We start from the raw sequence: 21226 nt of genomic DNA, 5'->3' as shown, positions 1-21226 counted from the left end.
AGGAGGACAGGGAATCACACCGATGGCTTGACAAATGACATTTTATTAGGAATATGCTGTATGTCAGAAGCACCCAAACTTTGCGTAATGTCACTAATTGCATTGACAACATGCCAGGAGACTAAAGGCTGCACTTATTTGCATTAATAGTAGCAAACTGCATTCAACTTTATCTTTAATACAGAAGCATGGCCCAAGAATAGGTGCCTTCTTGATCCACATAGAAGCTATTTGAAACAATTCATTTATGAGAAAGGCCATCATGGTAGGCCACTGACAAAATAAAGCCAATACTGACATGTTCTAAATACAAGCTTTTATAAAACCTACCAGCTCCAGACATATTTCTGGAATTAAAAAAAAAGAAAAAAGAAACAGTGAAGAGATGTTCTCAAATGGATAAACACTCCTCACCTGAAATCATTTTCACTGTCTAAACTGAGAGAAATGCAAAAGGTAATCAAAGAACATAAGTAAAGAGAATAAAATTAGCTTTTAAAACATCTTTTATTTATAACAATCTAAAGTGTTATTAGTAAGTCACTTCTTTGTTTACAATTTAGGATTTGTATGTTGAAAGTGTCCCTTAAAAGATGAGGGCAGCTGCAGGCCGATGGGTTGTATTTGGTCCACTTCAACACTGAAACAATCAGAAATGAAACAATCAGAAGTGGAACACTGAAACAATAAGAAGTAGAATCTGTGAATAGTGTAAGACCATGCTTCAATGAGTAAAATGATCTAAGGAAGAAAATTTCAATAGTATTTCAATAATTCAGTTAATGCAATAAGCTTTTCAAACATTCATCAAATAACATAAAACAAAGACATATGCAGAACCATAAAGCAATTTCATTATGTTGTATCTGAAACCATCTTCTCCCCTGAGGCAGGTGCTCCTTCCTAATCCCTCCAGAAGCAATGGATCTGGAGAAAGAAATAGATCCCCAAATCTCTCACATAAGAGTAAGAATAAAGTAAGAGAGGAGAGGCTACCTCTCTAGCCTTGATTCCAACCTCTCACAGGAGACAGGGAAAGAAGATCACCTCCTGTTTTGATATGTTTTTAAATAATATCCTCTTACACAGTGTGGCCCAATTCTTAAGAAAAAAATGTACACACTAGCCTGTTTGCAGGATTGGGGCCTATGTCTGTATTTTTGAAACCAAACATAGAAATTCATACATGACCACAAAAATGAAAGCCAATATATCAGAAATAAATGCTGCTGCCTGATGTCTGCAATAAATAAATGGACAAAAAGTTTAAAAAATTAAACAAAATCTTCACTTTAGTTAAAATTAAATCTCAAGGACATTTATATCAGTTAGAATGTGTAATTTATCCGTTTAAAATTTCCATAGTTCTTTTATTTGAATGTCTTTCCATTCAAAATTCTACTGCTGTAGAAATGCCAATTTACTGTAAAATAGGAACATGAACTATGCACAAGACAAGGTTCTCACCAATACCTATTCCCTGAGCCACCCAGTTCCCAATAACATTAGTCCAATTTTTATTGTCAATTACAGTGCAATCCCATTGACTTCAATAAAAATGCATAAATCTATTATTTTTAATTCAGCTACTCTGGAAAAGCTTCGATGGATAGTTTGATAGTTGGGTGATAAAAAGCACATGAATTGGTAGTATTCATTCATACCTAAATACAAAATACTTAAATGCCAGCATAGCTTTTAAAAATGCATATTTCAGTTTCCGTGTCACAGAGTCTGCAAATTTGCCTTCTGATTTACAGGGGTAACTTGGCATTCCAGTAGTTTGCATGCTGGGATACAGACAGCTTTCAGGTCTGCACATACATTTAAATGGGGGTGGGGAGGAATTCATGACATAGTTTAAGATTAGGGGTTTTTTAAATCAGAAAAGAGCCCTTGTAGAAATCCCATGACATTTACACAAGACAATATACATGTATTGCAGATAATTGTGCAAATTGCTCAGAATTCAAGGGTAGTCAGAAAACATTATCCACATGAGCAAGATAGAATATCGGAACTGGCATAGACAAAATCAACCTCCATGCAATATATTCTGTTGTTTTGAATGTACCTACAGGACAAATAGTTAATGCTGGAAAACTTTTCCTTGAATTGTCATTTAAGACTATCCAGAAGAAAATACTCATATAGCCTTTTGAGGCACATGAGATCACACCTGCTGATGGCAAAGCAGTCTACTTAGGCGACAGCTGTGTCCATTGCAGAAAGGCAAAATAAAAATAACTGCAAAAAAACTCATATATATATAAGACAAATTGTCTCTGCCTCCCATGCACCAGTGCATCCTATCTTCTCTGCAGGCCTCTTCCTCCTGCTGATGCTGAACAGTCTGTGGGAATTACTTTAGAACTGTTCCAGGACTGGAGTAGCTTCCATGTGTGTTCCCATTGAAGCCTTGACAGATGTTCCCTTATCTGAGTGTCTTCTTTTATAAATCCGAAAGAAAGAAAGAAAGAAAGAAAGAAAGAAAGAAAGAAAGCCCTGAGTTTTGAGAACAGGAACCTGTGACAGACTCTTCCATCTCCATTGTTAAAGAAGGTCTCCTGTCTCTAGTGCAGAGGTTTACTGGAACTCCTGAACCCCAGTTGTTCAAATGGTATATGTGAGTGGGGTCAGTCACTAAAGAGAAGCTATTAGATTGAAAAGGGGCTCCCTTCTCTCTAATGTGGGATTCAGAGGTGCGAACTTCAGCCCAGGAGACTCCTTTTATTTTCCTGGAGCCTGGTCTACACTAGAAAATTAAGTCAGAAAGAATTCACACCCCCTAAGCAGTGTAGTTAAGACGATCTAAACCCAAGTGTAGACAGTGCTAGGTTGATGGAAAAATTCTTTCGTTGATCTAGCTACTGCCTCGTGGGGAGGTGGATTAAGTATGCAGATGGGAGAATCCCTTCTGTCAATGTAGGTAGTGTCTACACTGAAATGCTACAGCAGTGCTGCTGCAGCGGCGCAGCTAAGCTGCTGTAGTGTTTTAAGTGTAGGTACACTCTGAATCAATGAAAGAAAAACTTGCTCCTCTCCTCCAACCCTAAGTGAGGATGTCAGTTGAATCACTTGTTTCTCAGCTTCCCCTCAATGTCATTCCCATGAGACCACATTGCAATCAGGGTGACATGAATCTGAAACTCATACCAGATAAGAAATTGATGGATAAGGATGAAATCAAAAGATGCATTCTGTATCATATAATGTCCATTGAATGGACATGGTCTTGAGGTATGGTGGTGTCTGAAAGAACATGCAGACAATCTCTCTGTCTCTGTGGAAGTAGGTGGTAATGCTGTTTTGTTGTTGACATAGGTTAGCATGTTAATGTCCTTGTCCATAGGTAGACCTCTGTAATGGGAATATTATCTCAGACTAATTGAAATATATTAAATGATCCCATCCATATATGATAGATGCGCACAGATACACTAACCTCTTCATTCGGGTATTTGTGCAGTCGATCTGGTACTGTGAAAGCCTCTGGGTCATGCCCAGGCATAATGAAAGTTGACACACAAGTGTACTGATTATGGACATTCATGAGAACTATTCTCCATACATGTCAGGACACCAGCCCTCGTCATGCAGCATAGACACAAATATGGTGAAGGCTCTCCAATATCAGGGTGATGTCAAAATAATAAATAACACGTCAAAACATTCAGGATGCTGGTGAAGTCTCTTGCAGTCACAAACATCTATTTCTTCACTTCAAGCCATTTAAGAAATGATCCTATAATTGCAAACTGCACTTGAGGATTCTTCAGCACAGAATACTTTTACCTTTTAAAAATAGTTGAACACTATTTTCTTTTGTGCATATGTGTGCATGCACATGTGTGTGTGTTCTTGTTTTTCCCCCTAGTACTATAAAACATGAGCCTTTAAATGACAATGCTTTGCTGGCTTTGTGAAATAAGCTTTGTTAGAATTCCAAAATAGTATCTGGGAAATATGCAATAGAAACATAATGTTTTTGTAATTAAGAAAATCTCAAAACAAAAGTAAAGTGAAACCATGCACTTAACAGTAATATTAAGATTTTTATTATTTGCTTTACACATTCATTAACAGAGACGTCTTTCAAAATGTTTAAGTTATATTAGCCTACATGTCTTTAAAATGTTAAACAATCAATAACGAATGAAGCTGGATGAAATGTGGTTGCTCTTTTATTTCAGGTTGATGCAACTGATAGGAATTTTAAATATCTAGCTAAATACTAATAGCCTTGTGACATTCAATGCTCTTTTTTCAATAAAATTATAAACATTTGATGGACTTGGAAGGAATTTTACTATGGGCACTGGCTACAGACAAATTTGAATTAATATAGGAGTAAGCCATACTAGGGTGCACAATGGCAGGCAAACCCTTTGCTCAGTGCCCAGGTGGAGCAGTCAAACCGGGTACTGGCCAGAAGCATGAGGGAGCTGGGAGAGGAATCCTTCTTCCTCAGGCCAGGAAGTGGCTACAAACTCACTCTCCAGGAGCTACTCTAAGCCAGGGAAGTTCCTCATGAAGACATGGAGTTTAACCATTAGCAGAAACATGCTGCATGGGCACTGGGGTTTAGTTAAGGAGTGTCCCCTCACTGGGCATTGCTTCGCTTTTAAGGGATTATGTTGGAGGGACATCACACCTAACTATCCTTAGTCCCTTTTAAGCAAAGTTTTTGTTCCTAAATTTTTAATATATCAAGGAAGGAGGTGTAAATTTTTCAATCATAGACCTGGAAGGTCATGAGAGGTCATCTAGTCCCCAGTCCCCTGCACTCAAGACAAGACTAAGTATTATCTAGACCATCCCTGACAGGTGTTTGAATCATAGATTATTAGAGTTGGAAGGGACCTCAGGAGATCATCTAGTCCAACCCCCTGCTCAAAGCAGGACCAATCCCTAAATGGCCCCCTCAAGGATTGAACTCACAACCTTGGGTTTAGTCCAACCTGCTCTTAAAAATCCCCAATGATGGAGATTCCACCACTTCCCTAAACAATTTATTCCAGGGCTTAACCACTCTGACAGTTAGGAAGTTCTTCCTAATGTCCAATCTAAACTGCCCTTGCTGCAATGTAAGACCATTGCTTCTTGTCCTATTCTCAGAGGTTAAGAACAATTTTTCTCCCTCCTCCTTGTAACAACCTTTTATGTACTTGAAAACTGTTATCATATCCCCCCTCAGTCTTCTCTTCTCCCCAGACTAAACAAACCAATTTTTTTCAATCTTCCCTCATAGGTCATGTTTTCTAGACCTTTAATAATTTTTGTTGCTCTTCTCTGAACTTTCTCCAATTAGTCCAAATCTTTCCTGAAATGTGGCACCCAGAACTGGACACAATACTCCTCAGTTGAAGCCTAATCAGCATGGAGTAGAGTAGAAGAATTACTTCTCGTGTCTTGCTTACAATACTCTTGCTAATACATCCCAGAATGATGTTTGCTTTTTCTGCAACAGCGTTACACTGTTGATTCATATTTAGCATGTGATCCACTATGACCCCAGATCCCTTTCCTCAGTACTCCTTCCTAGGCAATCATTCCCATCAGATGAGGGCGCTCAAGTAGTGTTTTGCATCATGCCTCTTAACATACATAGCAGCACCGCAGGTGGATCATGACCCATTGATAAGAACTGAAGGACCTTCAGGTGCTAGGCCAGGGGTCGGCAACCTACGGCACATGTGCCACCTTTGGCATGTGAGCCGATTTTGCCTGGCACGCAGCTGCCAGCTGGGGAATGCTGAGGCAGTGGGAGGTGGGGAGCTGTGGGAGGGGCAGCGGCGGCGGTGACTCACACTTCTGGGAGCTACAGAACCCGAGCATGGTGAGGGAGTGCCGGGGGGCGCATGGGGACTGCCGCCCACATGCATCCGCTGCAGGAGCCCCCAGGGGGGCATTGTGCTGCAGCCGAGCAGGCGCACCCTCCGGCTCCCCACTCACCGCGCTCGGGTTCTGTGGCTCCCGGAAGTGTGAGCCACCACTGCCGCTGCCCCTCCCACAGCTCCCCCACTCCCGCTGCCTCAGCGCTCTGCATGGAGTTTTGCCTCCACGTGGAGCCAGCGTCTGACCGGCATGGGCATGGTAAGAGGAGTTCTGGGGGGCAGTCAGGGAGAAGGGGGAGTATTGGATGGGTCAGGAGTTCTAGGGGTCCTGTCGGGGGTGGGGAGTGGTTGGATGGGGCGTGGGAGTCCCTGGGGGTCTGTCTGGGGGCGGGGGTGTGCATAAGGGTTGGGGCAGTCGGGACAGGTAGGAGGTAGGGTCCTAGGGGGGCCGTTAGGGTGGGGGCTCTCAGAAGGGGGCAGTCAGGGGACAAGGAGCAGGGGGGTTGGGGGTTCTGACGGGGGCAGTCGGGGTGGGAAGTGGGAGGGAGTGGATGGGGCGGGGCTAGGGCAGGGCTCTCCCCTCTTTTTTGATTGTTGAAATATGTTAACCCTAGGCGACGGGGGAGCCAGGGGACACATGGGGGTTGGTGCCCACATACATCCACTGCAGCTTGCAGGAGCCTCCGGGGGTGGGGGGGGGGGTTGCCGGGCCACAGCCTGGGCAGGAGGGGGGGGGGCGCAGCTGCTCCCCGCTAGCAGCTCTGCAGCCTTTGCAGGGCTGCTGCCCCCCTGCACAGTGCCAACTCCTCCATGGCTGGGGCTTGCTGCTGCTGCAAGTGGGAAACTCTGGGAGGGCTTGCAGAGGGGCTGTACAGGGGAGTTCAGGAGGCAGGGAGGGGGGAACCTGGTCTGGGGAGCAGCCCCTGGGCATGGCTGGCCCCTGGGCAGGCTGGCCCCTGGGGTCTATAAAAGCTCATTGGGATTTGCCCCTCAGTGAGCCAATGTGCAGAGGCAGGGGGTGCAAGGTGGAAGTTTTGCCTAGGGCACAAAATATCCTTGCACTGGCCCTGCCCCAGGAGGTGCGTGCACCCCAAGTTAAGAACCACTGCACTAAACTGATAAGATCTGCATTTTTAATTTAATTTTAAATGAAGCTTCTTAAACTTTTTAAAAAACTTGTTTACTTTACATACAACAATAATTTATATACTTATAGAGAGAGACCTTTGAAAAACATTAAAATGTATTACTGGCACGCAAAACCTTACATTAGAGTGAATAAATGAAGACTTGGGCACACCACTTCTGAAAGGTTGCCGACTCCTGTGCTAGGCTAATGGGTTCTCTCACTTATCAATACTTAGATGAATGGCTCAAACAGAAAGGATAATTTACTAGGGCTGGGAGTAAAGGTCACAAGTGCCTTATGGTTTAAAAGTATCAATAACAATAGGGTAGTGTCTACTTTGTCCAAAAGAGGGTTAAGGATCCTCATACATGGAACCTGCCTTCTGGCCATGGTCAAGTTCTATGGTGCATCTTGTTGAGGACTCTCTGTGTTGTCCACTTGAGTCAAAACAGTGGATACCACATGGCTCGTGCTAACAGGCTGCTCCAACTGTGTTTAGTGAGATGCACAGTTTCCTTGTGTGCTGGTTCTCAAAACCCAACTGCGTCAAGTGCTATGTTCTTCCCAGGTCCCCACGAGCCTGTCTCTGCTGCCTCTGAGAAGGGTTATTTCCTTGCATCCATGTATAATCCACCAGAGTATTGTGGTGCCAGAGGGCTGCCCATTGACCCTCAGTATTTCTCTCATCTCACAGCATGTATCTCAGGATCACAACCCGTCTCATGTAGGTGAGAAACAATGTGTGTTCTGAGTGTACCATTCACTAGCTATGTCACATTGCTCACTGGCAGAGGAGAACTTAACTTTTATCAAGCAGGATGTTATGGCAGAGAAAGTGATCCCTGTTAAATAGCCTATGGAATGGTGCACTAAATCAACTAGACCATGAGTTCAAGTCTCATCTCTTGCACTTACTACTGAATCTTTGTTAAAAAATTAGTCCCTCCAGCCCTTACATTTTTGTTGTTTCTTGCTTTATATTAAAATCTCTCTAATTTGTTAGCATATATTGACATAGAGGTGCCCAGAAGTCAGTGGTATATTTTTCATATTGTCACACCAGGACCCTATAGATTGCTTGTCCATGTTATCTTATTGGCTTTTCTAGCAGCGAGAATGCACTGCTGCTCACTATCATCCTGACTGGTAGGTCTCTTTTGGCATTACTACTTTCCAGGTTTTCCTTGTACACTGAATATCTGGTTTTTGTATTTCTTCCCCAGATGTATTAGCTCGCATGTTACAAGATTCTACCTTGTAACACTCTATTATAAAACAAGTATTTAAGGTGATATTAAAGATAGGTTTGAGCCACAAAGTTAGGCCTGAGCTCCAGATTTCATGTTTTCTCAGGTTTGAGGGTATAAAGATCTGATATTTTAGTCTGGAGACTTTTCTAGTTGAGATCTTTCCTTTTTTCTTTTTGTTAGAATAATTTAGTAAATACGTTTTTTTGTTCAGATGTCTAACTGAGATTTTTCAGTGAATTGCAAAGCATGATATTATGCAGTAACAATACAAACCTTCCCACTGTGTCCTTCCAAGGATGTCACATAGGCCAGGAGTGAGTGGCCTATCCAGGGGTTATATCATCTCAATTTTGACCATTTCTTGCATTTGAACTATATCACAAACTTTGCAATAGTTAGGTAAAGTGATGTATTGCTTGCTATAAAATGTGCCTCCTTCAGAAGACAATCAACAAGTTCTCCAAATGACATTTCATTTAGCTTTTTTTAAGATTTTAATTTTAAAAATCACCTGTCATGATTCTTAGTTTGGCACTTCTGACTACACAAAATGCTGACCTCTTTGAGAACCTTCCAATACATCAGATTTAACATTAACCCTTCCCCCTTACAATTACTTTATTTATAAAACTGTGGTAGGTTATATGTTCAGAATTATTGATAATTCTTATCCAACCAAGAAGATTACCGGCAAGTTCATCCACTTTAAAAGGAGAGTAGAATGGATTTCTCATTTGGCTGTCAATCAGCGTTCTTCATTTCTCAGAAAAAAGTCTAAGCTCTCTTTTCATTTGTCAGGTCTGTCTTCCCCATTTTATGCAGTAAGATAGAGATTACAACTCATCTCAAATACTTATAGCAGATACATTTTGGACAATAAGAATAAGATTGGCTGACTTTGAAAGACATGCACAGTAGCTCATAACAAGTGCTATAGGATATTATTGGCAGGACCATGCCAGAATGGTAAAACATGGAAAATTTTCTCTCTCATTCTCTCTTTCACACACACACTTATTACATATATGTAGTGTATGTGAGAGAGAGAATACATGATAGTGGTGTTGTAGAAAAAATATCAGCAGGAGTTTCTTGGGGAAGGGGATGTATTGATCTTTTTTCTTCTAAATTCTTATGCATTTAAATCCCTACCCTTCGAGGGAAAACAGGAAGAAAGAAAATCCAGTTGAGGGGCTGGGACTTCTAGGATAAAAACTGGGGCTTTGAGGAAGAAGAGAGATTCTGGAACTAGGGGGACAGAGGAGGAGGAGGAGAAGAGAAAAGAACACTGTCTATGATTTGAGGTGAAAAAGTAGGAAGGACAAGAAAGTGTGTGTTGGGGGGACGTGCTTAAATCTGAGTACAGGAGAAAAAAGGTGACCCTGACCAGGTGTCCAGGGACAACCTAGTCTGGAGCTGGGAGACAGAGAAAAGAAAAGGATGAATACAGGAAGGAGAATATGACAACAGGGAAGAATGCTGAAGAGAGGGGGAGTAAGAATTGTAAAGAGAAAGAAGGATAGAAAATAATAGAAAAGGAACAAAAGAGGAAAAAGAAGAGTCTAACTGAAACACAACACAGCTATAGAATAAAAATAATTGTACAGGAAAAAGTAACTAGAGCTAAATATGTGTGTATTTATTGTATCTACTTAATTTTTTTATTCCTTTTTTATTTTATTTATGGAAGGTGCCATAGGGGAGAAAATGTTTTGCTTATCCATGTTGTTTCTTCTTTCTATTCTCTGTCTGCAGCTCTCTGTTCTCTTTGTTTATTGTTGTTTCTTTTTGTCTCCTGATCCCTGTCCCTGTGTTTTTGGAAGGGAATAAGATGTCCCCCTTCCATGTATGCCTTCTGGATCTGTTGTATCCAAAAATGGATTAAAGGTGATTTAAAGACTCCTTAAAGCCAATTTTGCATGCCCTGCTCCTTCTTCCATTCCTCCTTCCCGTCCCCAAGGCTTCCCCAAGCATTCTTTGGCCTCAGTTCAGGATATGGCAAAACAAAGCAGTTGAACAGTATTTTTCTCTTTACTTACTTGCTGTTAGATATGTACTTTGAACATTTACATTTTAATCATGTAGTGAAAGGGCTAATTGACATATGGTGGGCAGGATTCTGATATCTGTTGTAGTGGTATAAGCCTGGAGTAACACCACTAATTCCAGAATAATTGAGATCAGTATAATTGAGATCAGAGTCTGGGTCATTATTACCAATGATTTCCAAACTAATGTGATTTCCTTCCAGTGAATATGCCACTTCTTATTTCATGCATCCCCCACTCTTCCATCATCAATTCCTTCATATGTGGGTTTTCAAATTAACTCACATTTTTTTCTGCCCTTTTCTTCTTGCGTTCTAATCACAAATTTGGGCACAATTTTCATGAACCTTGACAACCTTGGACCTATGACACAATTTCACAAAGTCAAAACCAAATGTAATATCATTTTTATCCTTCTATAAAATAGCTCAGAAATACATATTAAGATAAATCTAGAGCTTTATTACCTATTTGTGCTTCTTTGTACCTTTCTATTATGTTATGTCCTAAATGTGATTAATAAACAGAATATTACTGAAAATACAAAGACTGCCAATTTCTTTACAACAGAACAAATTATTCCCGGTACTGATCGCTGGCTCACTGTGCATTGGATTTCATATCCTGCTTTCAAAATGATTGAACCACAGTGTCAAGCAAAATATTATTTAGAGGAGTAAGTGAAGTGGAAGTGTGAAGCACAGAACAAAAATATCCGAGCAGAACATACATATTCAATTAATCAGTTTTTTTTTCCCCACAAGATATCTCAAATTCTGGCTGCATGCAAGGATCCCTTCGCCTTACCCTCTCTTTCACTAATGGCTTCACCTGCTAACTCTGTCCACTTCTGAGATTTTTTTGGTGCACTGAAGATGCACCCAGTCTTAGTTCTTGTTCATCGGGGCTCCTAACTCTGAGTCAGCCTGCCTTTCAATGGTGAATCACCAATAGAAGAGTTCAAGGACACCTCTGAGTCAGAGACTGACTCAGTGCCGCTGGACTTGGGCCAATGCTTGGCCCTTCTCATCCAGGTACTGTATAACGATGCAAGGCCACGGAATGCGACATTGCCTATCTGTGAGTTACCTCATGTGTCTTTTTCCTTCTTTGGAGAAACTACTTCTTTTTTATATGGCCCTAAATGCCAGAGTTGCTTCCCAGAGTCAGCTGGACATTAATATAGAACTCAACCCATACTCCAAGATTTTTTCCACTGAGGAACAGTCTGTTCTGACATATCAGGCCACCACAACCTAATCCTGCCTCTGGAGAGAGTGATATGATTCCTGTCCTTAGAACTGCTGGTCCTGTGGCCACTGAGGCGTGGTCTGTATTATAACATTTTCTGGGCATGGTTGTCAAGCAATCATGTTTGCTGAACAGGAATTGGACACAGCTTAGAGGCCAGCTGAGAAAAAGAAAAACCATGTGCAGCACCATGTCCACCAACTGTGATTAAACATGCAAGAGTTTAACTCCCTGTGTAGAATCAATGAACATTGGAAGGCTAGTATGAACTGGGAGAAGCAGGAGATCTGGGAACACTAGCAACAGCAAAATGTCTGCTGATATGAAGTCTTGGAAAAGAAGCTGAGGGGCATATCAACACTCTTGACATACTCTTTATGAGGACCTGGCTGCCAACTGTCTTTGAAAACTGCTTCACAGCTTACAGTCATAGATGTCCTCAGTCTGCATGACAGATTGTCCAGCAGCAAAACTGCATTGTAACCCAGATTGCAGTATTTGCATATGAGCAGTGGGCATTTTGCTAGTCTCTTCTTCAAATAGTTCCTCCTTCACTGGCTAGTGTCCATGATGAGTGGCTCAATCTCACCCTCAGTGTGGATGCCCTTCTTCTTTCATCCCTTATTGAGATATTCAACCTCAGTGATATTTCACTGCCCAAATCATCCCCATGGACACGTTCCTATCCAGAACAGTTTGCACCAGCTGTGTCAGCCATGAAAAGTACGGTTTTGTATTCCAAGTACATTTCTAAAACGAATAGCCTTTTTCCTGTGGCCTGAAGGTGAAAATGCCATTAACATATAAAGAAATGACTAATTCCCATATGATAATGAGATGGCCATAGGTGGAAAAAACCCTTTCCTAGAGTAGTCTGTTATGTTTGGAATGCACCTACCCAAATTAAGCTTTAGGCGGTCAGACTAGATGATCAAAATGGTCCCTTCTGACCTTAAAGTCTATGAGTCTATGATTCTGAGAGTTCCGATCTTTACAGTTACCCTTTTGCCTGGCCATTATATCAAGGTAACAGGTTATTTTGATCACCAATACCCCTGCGGTCACCGAGCCGGCATTCCAATATTAGCAACGTTTGCACTTCCTTTGTGCTGAAATAGTGCCTGCTGGAGGCTGTAATATAAGACATTGTGGCCATGGCTCCCTGGGAACATTGCACAGTCCCCATCTGCTATGTGAGGTAGGCACTCATTTATCTATCATTGCACAGACTCAGCCATCAGTGAGCTTGTGCTGACTCAGTGGGCCAGTTAGCATGGGCACTTATTTAAAAAAAAAAAAGGAAAAAAAAAGGCTACACTCAAAGCAACGTTTGGATTCTTAATTACCTTTCTACATCCCAGTCTGAACACCTTTATATCACATGCCTGAAGAGCACTGTCACAAAGTCAAAATGAAATCCAGATTGCCAGAGTCCCTTTCCAGTATGTTAACCATAAAACCATCCTTTCTGACATGTTTACAGAAGTACTCCTTTCATCACTGTTGAGGTTCTACTTCCAGCACTGATGTTGACTGTTGTGGGTCTTAATCTTTCAAATAAATTGTAACCTGACTCCAGGTAATTATGTTATATCTGGAACAGTTTTTCAACATGAAAGCCCTGGCTTTTGGGAACCTAGAAATACATTTCAAAAACTATCTCTGCAGCTTTAGCTTAAACACCTCACTCAAGTGTAAAATTAAACAAAACTAGACAGGAAATAATGCTTAAAGAAAGAAAAACAAACTAGAAAAAATACCATATTATCTTAATGCATCATAGCCAAATGCTCAGAGCTGGGAAATAAAAATCATATTGCATTTTGTAAAAGCAGCACTAGTGGCAGAGCTGAAACTAATACGGTTGGTAAATCTTTATGCTGAATGTTTAATAAACTTCACAGTGGTGTGATTTACCAGATTATCATTTCTTGAATAGGGGAAATAACTAAGGCCCCAATCTTACAAAGCTTAATTTTACTCACTGTGAGTAGTCTCATTGGCTTCAATGGTATGGGTGGGAGGGGAAAATTAGGTACATGTATAAATCTTTGCAGGATTGTGGCCTAAGTGTACCCAGCACTTCCCATCCCGACAAGGCAAAGGTTGAAAATTTCCTATAATAAGGAGGGGGGTGGGGAAATCCTGAACTAAATCTCTCACTTCTATACTTTTCATATTGTAAAGAAGTTCCTTGGTTTAGAAGGCAGTGTGCATTAAAGACATATAGCTCAATCTAACTAATTATTCTGCCTTCTTCTGCTCTCACTGAATTTAGGAGGATCAGAATTGGGCCCTATATGTATTTTAATAGAACATTCAAATGTTTAAGCCTTTCATTTGCTTAGACAGTATTGCTTTATTTGCCTGATTTTATTATATATTATATATTCTTTTGCATATACTTTAAAACATCAGTGAATATATTTATTTAAAAAAGACAGCTTAATAAACTTCAAAAGAAAGATATTAGAAATGGCTCTTTAACTTCATTAAGATTTTAATAAGTAACAAAATTGCTCAGCATTTTATGATTTTTTAATATATAAAAACATAAGAACAGCCATACCGGATCAGACCAATGATCCATCTAGCCCAGTATCCTGTCTTCCAAAGTGGCCAGTGCCAGGTGCTTCAGAAGGAATGAATAGAACTGGTAATCATCAAGTGATCCACCCTGTCGCCCAGTCCCAGTTTCTAGCAAAGAGAGGCTAGGGACACTTCAGAGCATTGTTTTGCATCCCTGCTCATCCTGGCTAATAGCCATTGATGGATCTATCCTTCATGAACTTGTCTAGTTCTTTTTGGTATAGCCTTGGCCTTCATAACATCCTCTGGCAAAGAGTTTCACAGATTCATTTTGATTTGTAAGTTAATGCCAATGTATGGATAGGGTTTTGGCTGATCGTATTTTTGAATAAATATATTTCATACACAGTCCTGTAGAAGTGTGAACATGTGCGACCGGGGCTCGACCCTCTCCGAGGGGTGGAGGGGAGCCACACTGGCTCGCTACACGTTCTCTGGCCGGGCAGGCCCCCTGGCTCCGGTCCTGGGACGAGAAACACAGAGTCACAAGGCTCGGGTCCCCGGGTTCAGGGCAGAGCAACCATACAGAGTCAAAAGGGGCTCAGGCCCTCTGCTTCAGGGCTGAGCAACCATACAGAGTCAAAAGGGGCTCAGGCCCTCTGCTTCAGGGCTGAGCAACCATACAGAGTCAAAAGGGGCTCAGGCCCTCTGCTTCAGGGCTGAGCAACCATACAGAGTCAAAAGGGGCTGTCATGGTATATTTCCCCAATCTGAACCTTAGAGTCCAAAAAATGAGGTACCAGCATGAATTCCCCTAAGCTTAATTACCAGCTTAGATCTGATAGCTGCCACCAGTCAGGACTTGGAGTGCCTGATACACTCTGGTCCCCCCCAAAAACCTTCCCTGGGGACCCCCAAGACCCAGACCCCTGGATCTTAACACAAGGAAAGTAAACTCTTTCCCTCACCAGTGCCTCTCCTAGACTTTCCCTCCCTGGGTTACCCTGGAAGATTACCGTGATTCAAACTCCTTGAATCACAACATAGAGAAATCAGGTTTGTTCCCCTCCCCCCTTTCTCTTCCCCTCCAGGTGTTCCCTCCCTGGGCTCCTGGAGAGATAGACAGATTCAAGCTCCATGAATCTAAAACAAAGGGATTCCACCCTTCTCCCCTCCCTTCTCCTTCCCTGTTAAGTACAGACTCAATTCCCTTGAGCCTTAACAAAGGTTAAAAATCAGACAGGTCTTAAAAGCAAAACTTTTAATAAAAAAAGAAAGAAAAAAGTAAAAAGTGCCTCTGTAATTTAGATGGTAAAAATTACAGGGTCTTACAGCTTATAGACACTAGAAAGAAGCCTCCCCCTCAGCAAAAATACAATTTAAAATACTTCCAGCAAACTACACATTTGCAAATACAGAAAACAATCAAATGACTATAACCACCTTCTCTACTAAATACTCACTATTCTGAATATATAAGAGACTGTAGCAGGGAGATTGGCAAGAAACCTGGTTGCATGTCTAGTCCCTTCCAGGACCCAGAGAGAACAAAAACAAAACCCAAAAACCACTAACAAAGGCTTTCCTCCACTGAGATTTGAAAGTATCTTGTTTCCTGATTGGTCCTCTGGTCAGGTGTTTTTGGTTCCCTGTTTGTTAACCCTTTACAGGTAAAAGAGACATTAACCCTTAACTATCTGTTTATGACAGGGGCCCAGCCCTAAGTTCGGGCGGGGCACCAAACGCAGAGTCACAAAGCTCAGGGTTTAGGGAGCTCAAGCCCTCTGGTTCAGGGCTGAGCAGCACTCAGTCTATAAGCCCAGGCCTGTAGGCCTGAGCACCAGGGAGAGGGGGAGACTGCCACCCATGAGTGGAGTGGCGGGGGGACACAGGCCCACCCACTCCACTGCGTCCCAGCCCGGGGCCCTAACAGCGGCAGACGGTCTGCTGCTGCGTCAGTGGGGATCCTGCCCGCAATACACTGGATATGGTTGCAGCCTGACCTGAGTCGGCTGCCCCCGGGCTACTTCCGACCTCCCTCTCAGGACCTACCTGGTCCATGGGGTCGCCCCCCGGGAAGTTCAGCAGCATGGGCTCCTCACGGCCAGGGCTGGGTGGCAGGTCCGGTAGTTCCTCAGGGTAGTCCGGGCTGGCTTGCTCCGGTGGCTCCTCCGGGTAACAGCAGGGCTGAGGGGGCTCCAGCGGCTCCTCCGGGTAGTAGGCGCAGGGAAGCTCCAGCAGCTCCTCCAAGTAGCGGGTGCGGGGAAGCTCTGGCCAACCAGGGCAGCTGCCCTGGGCCCTAGAGGGTTCCCAGTCTCAAGCTCCCTGCGGCAGGTCTGCTCCCAGCAGCGGCTGGGCTCCAACTGAGCTCTGACGGCCGGCTTTTGTACTTCCGGGTTGTCACCTGACCCTCTGAGGGGCGGGCTCACTGCTCCTTAGCCCCGCCCACTCAGGCTTCTGGCTGGGCGCTCCCTCTCCTGGGCAGGAGGGGAGCCACACCGACTCGCTACAAGGAGATTCTGTTTAAAAGAATAACAGAGAATTTTGCAAGTAGTAATGATCATTTTGACATAATATTCTGCCCAAAAGAGGCAGCTCTTGCTAGTGATTAGTGCACACAGAGTTATCAAAACTGCTTTGATTCATGAAAATGGGTTGTACTGTAAAACAGTCTCTAAAAATTCTGCTGATGCTTCTGATACTTCCAGTTGTGATGTCTATAAACTGCTGCTTTGTGTTTGGACATGCAGCATGTCACAGGTGGAGGTTGGTGAAAGGATCTTTAGCTACTCGGTGAAAGTGATATATTTTACTGTCCCTAACAAACAGAAGTACTGTAGGAAAAGAGAAAAGTACTACAGGGAAAGAACAAACACCATCTCTTGCTTTTTAGCACAGTATTGAAGGGGAGTAAAGACCCTGTGTTCCACTGTGACTTTGTAAGAGAAATATGTGGGAACTATAAAATTAATGGAAGGTGACATTTTCTTCCAACTACTGTAATAAATATATTGGGTGAAGAATAACTTGGTAGCATAAGAACACATACAGTACCTGCCTGCTGCTAAAGAAAAACCTATTTGTGTCCAACAAATTGGAGAAACTATTCAAGAATAGCTTATCCATGTGAAAATATGACCCAGGAAGTCTTACCAACCAAAGTCAGTAAGGCCTAAAATGATTCACTCAGCAAATACTGCTCTAGGGAACTGAAAGTGCTTGAGGCCACTTTAATGAGCACATTCATATTTTCCTCAAGGTTTTCAAAAATGGATTAGATGGTACAAGACACTAGTGAACAAGTCTTTCTTCCATTCTGGTGACCCAAGTTTAACTTTTGGTTTTAGGTCAATTTTCCACCCCCTACTTGCTGATTCTATTAAACTATCCCGCTGCTTGATGCAAATCAGAACCAAGATGCAATGGCAGCATGTGTGTTGCTCTTGGCTGATGGCCCCATAATTCCTAACCCCTCTACCATTGGCGGAGGGTCCTCTGCTTCCCATTGGTCCAGTCACCCTGGTCCAATTCTCCAACATTCCCTTCCCAACCCATATGTTACCTCAGCACCCCACCCCGAAATCCAGCTGCCCTTATCTGAGTCACGTGAATAAGATTTAAAAGCACTTAGCTTAACCATGTGCAGTTTTTTAAAAAAACAGAGTGGGATTTTTCAAAATGGGTAGAGCCCACATCAAAAGAATGAAAATGGCCATGTAATGGTGAGATCACACCTCACCTATTATAGACAATTCTGGACATCACATTTTAGGAAAGATATTAGAGAAAGAAATAGAAAGGATTCTGAAGAGGGCAACAAGAGGATTTTGCAGTGTAAAGAAGTTGGAAAACTAGGTTAATATTTTTAAAAGAAAAGAAGATTAATTGGGACTATGACTGAGGATTTTTTTTTCTGAATTTCTTTTAGAAACTTTGTTCCTGAGAGTATTGTATGGATTTTGCTTATGCTATTAAAACTTATTTCCTAAGCTTAAAAATAAATGTCAGGCTACGTTGGCATTCACTCCAAGGCAACAGGGTTGGAATAGTGATCCATAAAATTCCTTTTTTATATTCTTTGAGTATATTAAAAAGAAAACAATCTCCAAGAGTCATGATGAGCAAGTGGCTGGCTGCAGTCAACAGCAGGGATTCTGTAAGGATCAATTCTGTCCTCACCAGTAGATAGCAAGGCAGTTAATGGGAATCACTTTTGAGCATTTCATAGGGATGTTTGAATGATCAGACCAGCCAAAGACACATTTAAAATCTTAAACATGCATTTGGACTATACATAAGTCTGCAAATACGTGTTATTGCTAGTATTGTAAAACCAGTATAGTGAATGGGTTGTATAGAGGTACTGAGAAAAATTAGATTGATACCTACCCTGGAGATTATCGCTCCTAACCACTATAATTCAACATACATTAGATTTACATGGTGAACATGAAAATCACTGTTTAAAGTATATAGGTGCAAGGCACATGCATTTGGAGTTACTATTCAAATGATCAGCCTAGTCAAAGAGAGAATGAGAGAGAAAGAAAGAGACAAGACAGACTCACCTAATACAATTTGCTTTGAAATGTGAAAGAAACATTTTATTTCCAGGAAACTAATAAGGCAGGGCATCAATACAATTGTTTCCATTTTATTTTGGAAAGCCTGCTATAAATGTTACTTTTAGAGGGGCGGTGCTCAGCACTTTCTGAAAAATTAGACTACTTTAAGGCATTTTAGGGTGAGGCATCACTTTTGAAAATTAAGCATAAAACTATTACAGTAACACTTTGTTTAAGGTTGTAGTTATGTTCCTGAAAAATGCGACTTTAAGCGAAACGATATGAAGTGAATCCAATTTCCCTCATACGAATTAATGTAAATGTGGGTGTTAGTTTCCGCGGAAATTTTTTTCACCAGACAAAAGACTATATATATATATGTACACACAGTATAAGTTTTAAACAAACAATTTAATAATGTTCACAGCAATGATGATTGTGAAGCTTGGTTGAGGTGGTGGAGTCAGAGAGTGGGATATTTCCCAGGGAATGCCTTACTGCTAAATGATGAACTAGAACAGCTGAGCCCTCATGGGTTAACACATTGTTGTTAATGTAACCTCACACTCTACAAGACGGCACAAGTGGAGGGAGGGGAAACAGCATGGCAGACAGAGACAGACACATCCTGTGTGTGTGTGAGACCATGGCTACACTAGAGAGTTGCAGCGCTGGTGAGGGGGTTACAGCACTGCAACTTAGGATGTGGCCACACTTGCAAAGCACGGTCAGCGCTGCAACTCCCTGGTTGCAGCGCTGTCTGTACACCCGGTCGAGCCTCGGGTGTAGCAATTCCAGCGCTGGTGATCCAGCGCTGGTCAGCAAGTGTGGACCCCACCAGGGCTTTTATTGACCTCCGGGGTATAAGGAGGTATCCCAGAATTCCTGTTCACAACAAACCGGAAGAAAGGGGGAGCTCGGAGTTCAGCCAAACTGCTTATTTAAAAAACAAACACAGCTCCTGTTTGCTGAGCGAGCGGAGGCAGGCAGGGGAATTACTTTGGAATGTTCATAACTGTTTGCTTGAAGAGAGAAACAGCACGCTCACAAGGCAGAGGGGGAGAGGGAAGTCCATGTTGAGCAGATGCTTATCTGGTCTGACGGCTATTTAGGAGTGCATAATTTGCATTTAGTGAATGAGAGAGGGGTGGGGGAAGGGGTCAGAACTTTTAAAATGATTGAAGGTAGGCACTGTGTGTCTTCCAGTCCTTAGAACTTGCAAGGCAGGGAGCTGAGAACAGTGTCAGCTCCAAAAATCCAATCTCTCTGTCTCCCCCACGCTCCCTGTCACATTCCACCCCACCCCTCTCTTTTGAAAAGCACGTTGCAGCCACTTGAATGCTGGGATAGCTGCCCACAATGCACCACTCCCAACAGCGCTGCAAATGCTGCAAATGTGGCCACACTGCAGCACTGGTAGCTGTCAGTGTGGCCACACTGCAGCGCTGGCCCTACACAGCTGTACGAACACAGCTGTAACTACCAGCGCTGCAGAACTGTAAGTGTAGCCATGGCCTGAGAGAGAGAGATGCGCATTGCCCCTTTGAGTACTCTGATCCCACTCTAAGAACATTGCCTTTTTAAGTAGATCAGCAAGTTGAGACAACAGCTGCTGCCAGCAGGCTCCCTCTGTCCTGAGCCCTGTTGTGTCCCCCCACCCTGCTCTATGGTGATGGGGTAAATGGGGGGCAGGAGCAGGGGGGAAGGGGACACCCTGACAGTAGCACCCCTTCCCCTCCCCCTGCACAGCAAGCAGGAGGCTCCTGGGAGCAGCTCCAAGGCAGAGGGCAGGAGCAGCACAAAGCAGTGGAGGGAGGGACAGCTGAACTGCCGGCAATTGCTAGCTTCCTACGCAGCTGCTGCACGGGAACTTAGGGGAGTGGGGAACTGATAAGGCGGCTGCCGGTCCACTCTGGTTCCAAGCCACCACCAGCTAACTCCAACGGGCTGATCTTCCTGCAAGCAGTGGACAAAGAAGGCAGTTGCCAAACAACATTATAAGGGAGCATTGCACAACTTTAAATGAGCATGTTCTCTAATTGATCAGTAGCGTAATGATGAAACAATGTTAACAAGGACAACTTTAACTGAGGAGTTACTGTACATTTAAATACCTTTAGAGGGGACTTGGGAATAAAAACGTAATATCTTTCAAGTAGAGCTGGGCAAACAAAAATTTTCAAATAGTTTATTCACCCTTCCCAAAAAACCCAACAGTTTTGGGTTGAACAATGTATTTAAAAAGGCAAGAAAAATGTTTTGACTAGAAAATTTTTTTTAAAATCCTGTTTCAGGTCAGCCACCAAACCAAAACCAGAATTTTTTTTTTTTTAAATAGCTAAACTCTACTTTCAAGTCCAACATCTCTGGACAACCCCAGGCTTTAATCAAATGATGTATGTCACAATGGAAAGCTGGAAATCTACAATTTTGGGGGATATGAACCTTCAATTTTTAGCTCAGCAATGCTGTAAGATATTGGACTGTCACTGGTGTAGGACTTATTGCCAGGTGATAATGGAAGCTGTATGTGATCAGTGAAAGTACTTGGAAGAGATGGGGCCTTTTTGGAAAACTGCTCAGCTGCACCAGGCACGAACACATTACGGATTCCTCA

General features: G+C 42.6%; 1 long non-coding RNA gene across 1 annotated transcript; it reads right to left on the bottom strand.

Annotated features, from left to right (window-relative positions):
• Positions 1 to 79: 79 nt before the first annotated feature.
• LOC127043759 (uncharacterized) lies at positions 80 to 16322 on the bottom strand. Its single transcript, XR_007772306.1, has 4 exons — positions 16097 to 16322; positions 14085 to 14147; positions 10550 to 10627; positions 80 to 640 (listed from the first exon to the last, which is right to left on the bottom strand). It is a non-coding gene; the product is annotated as an uncharacterized LOC127043759 (long non-coding RNA).
• Between the last annotated feature and the right edge of the window lie 4904 nt (positions 16323 to 21226).

This window comes from Gopherus flavomarginatus, chromosome 2 (assembly GCF_025201925.1).
Source record: "Gopherus flavomarginatus isolate rGopFla2 chromosome 2, rGopFla2.mat.asm, whole genome shotgun sequence".
NCBI lineage: Eukaryota > Metazoa > Chordata > Testudines > Testudinidae > Gopherus > Gopherus flavomarginatus.
This window is presented reverse-complemented; position numbering and strand designations above follow the sequence as displayed.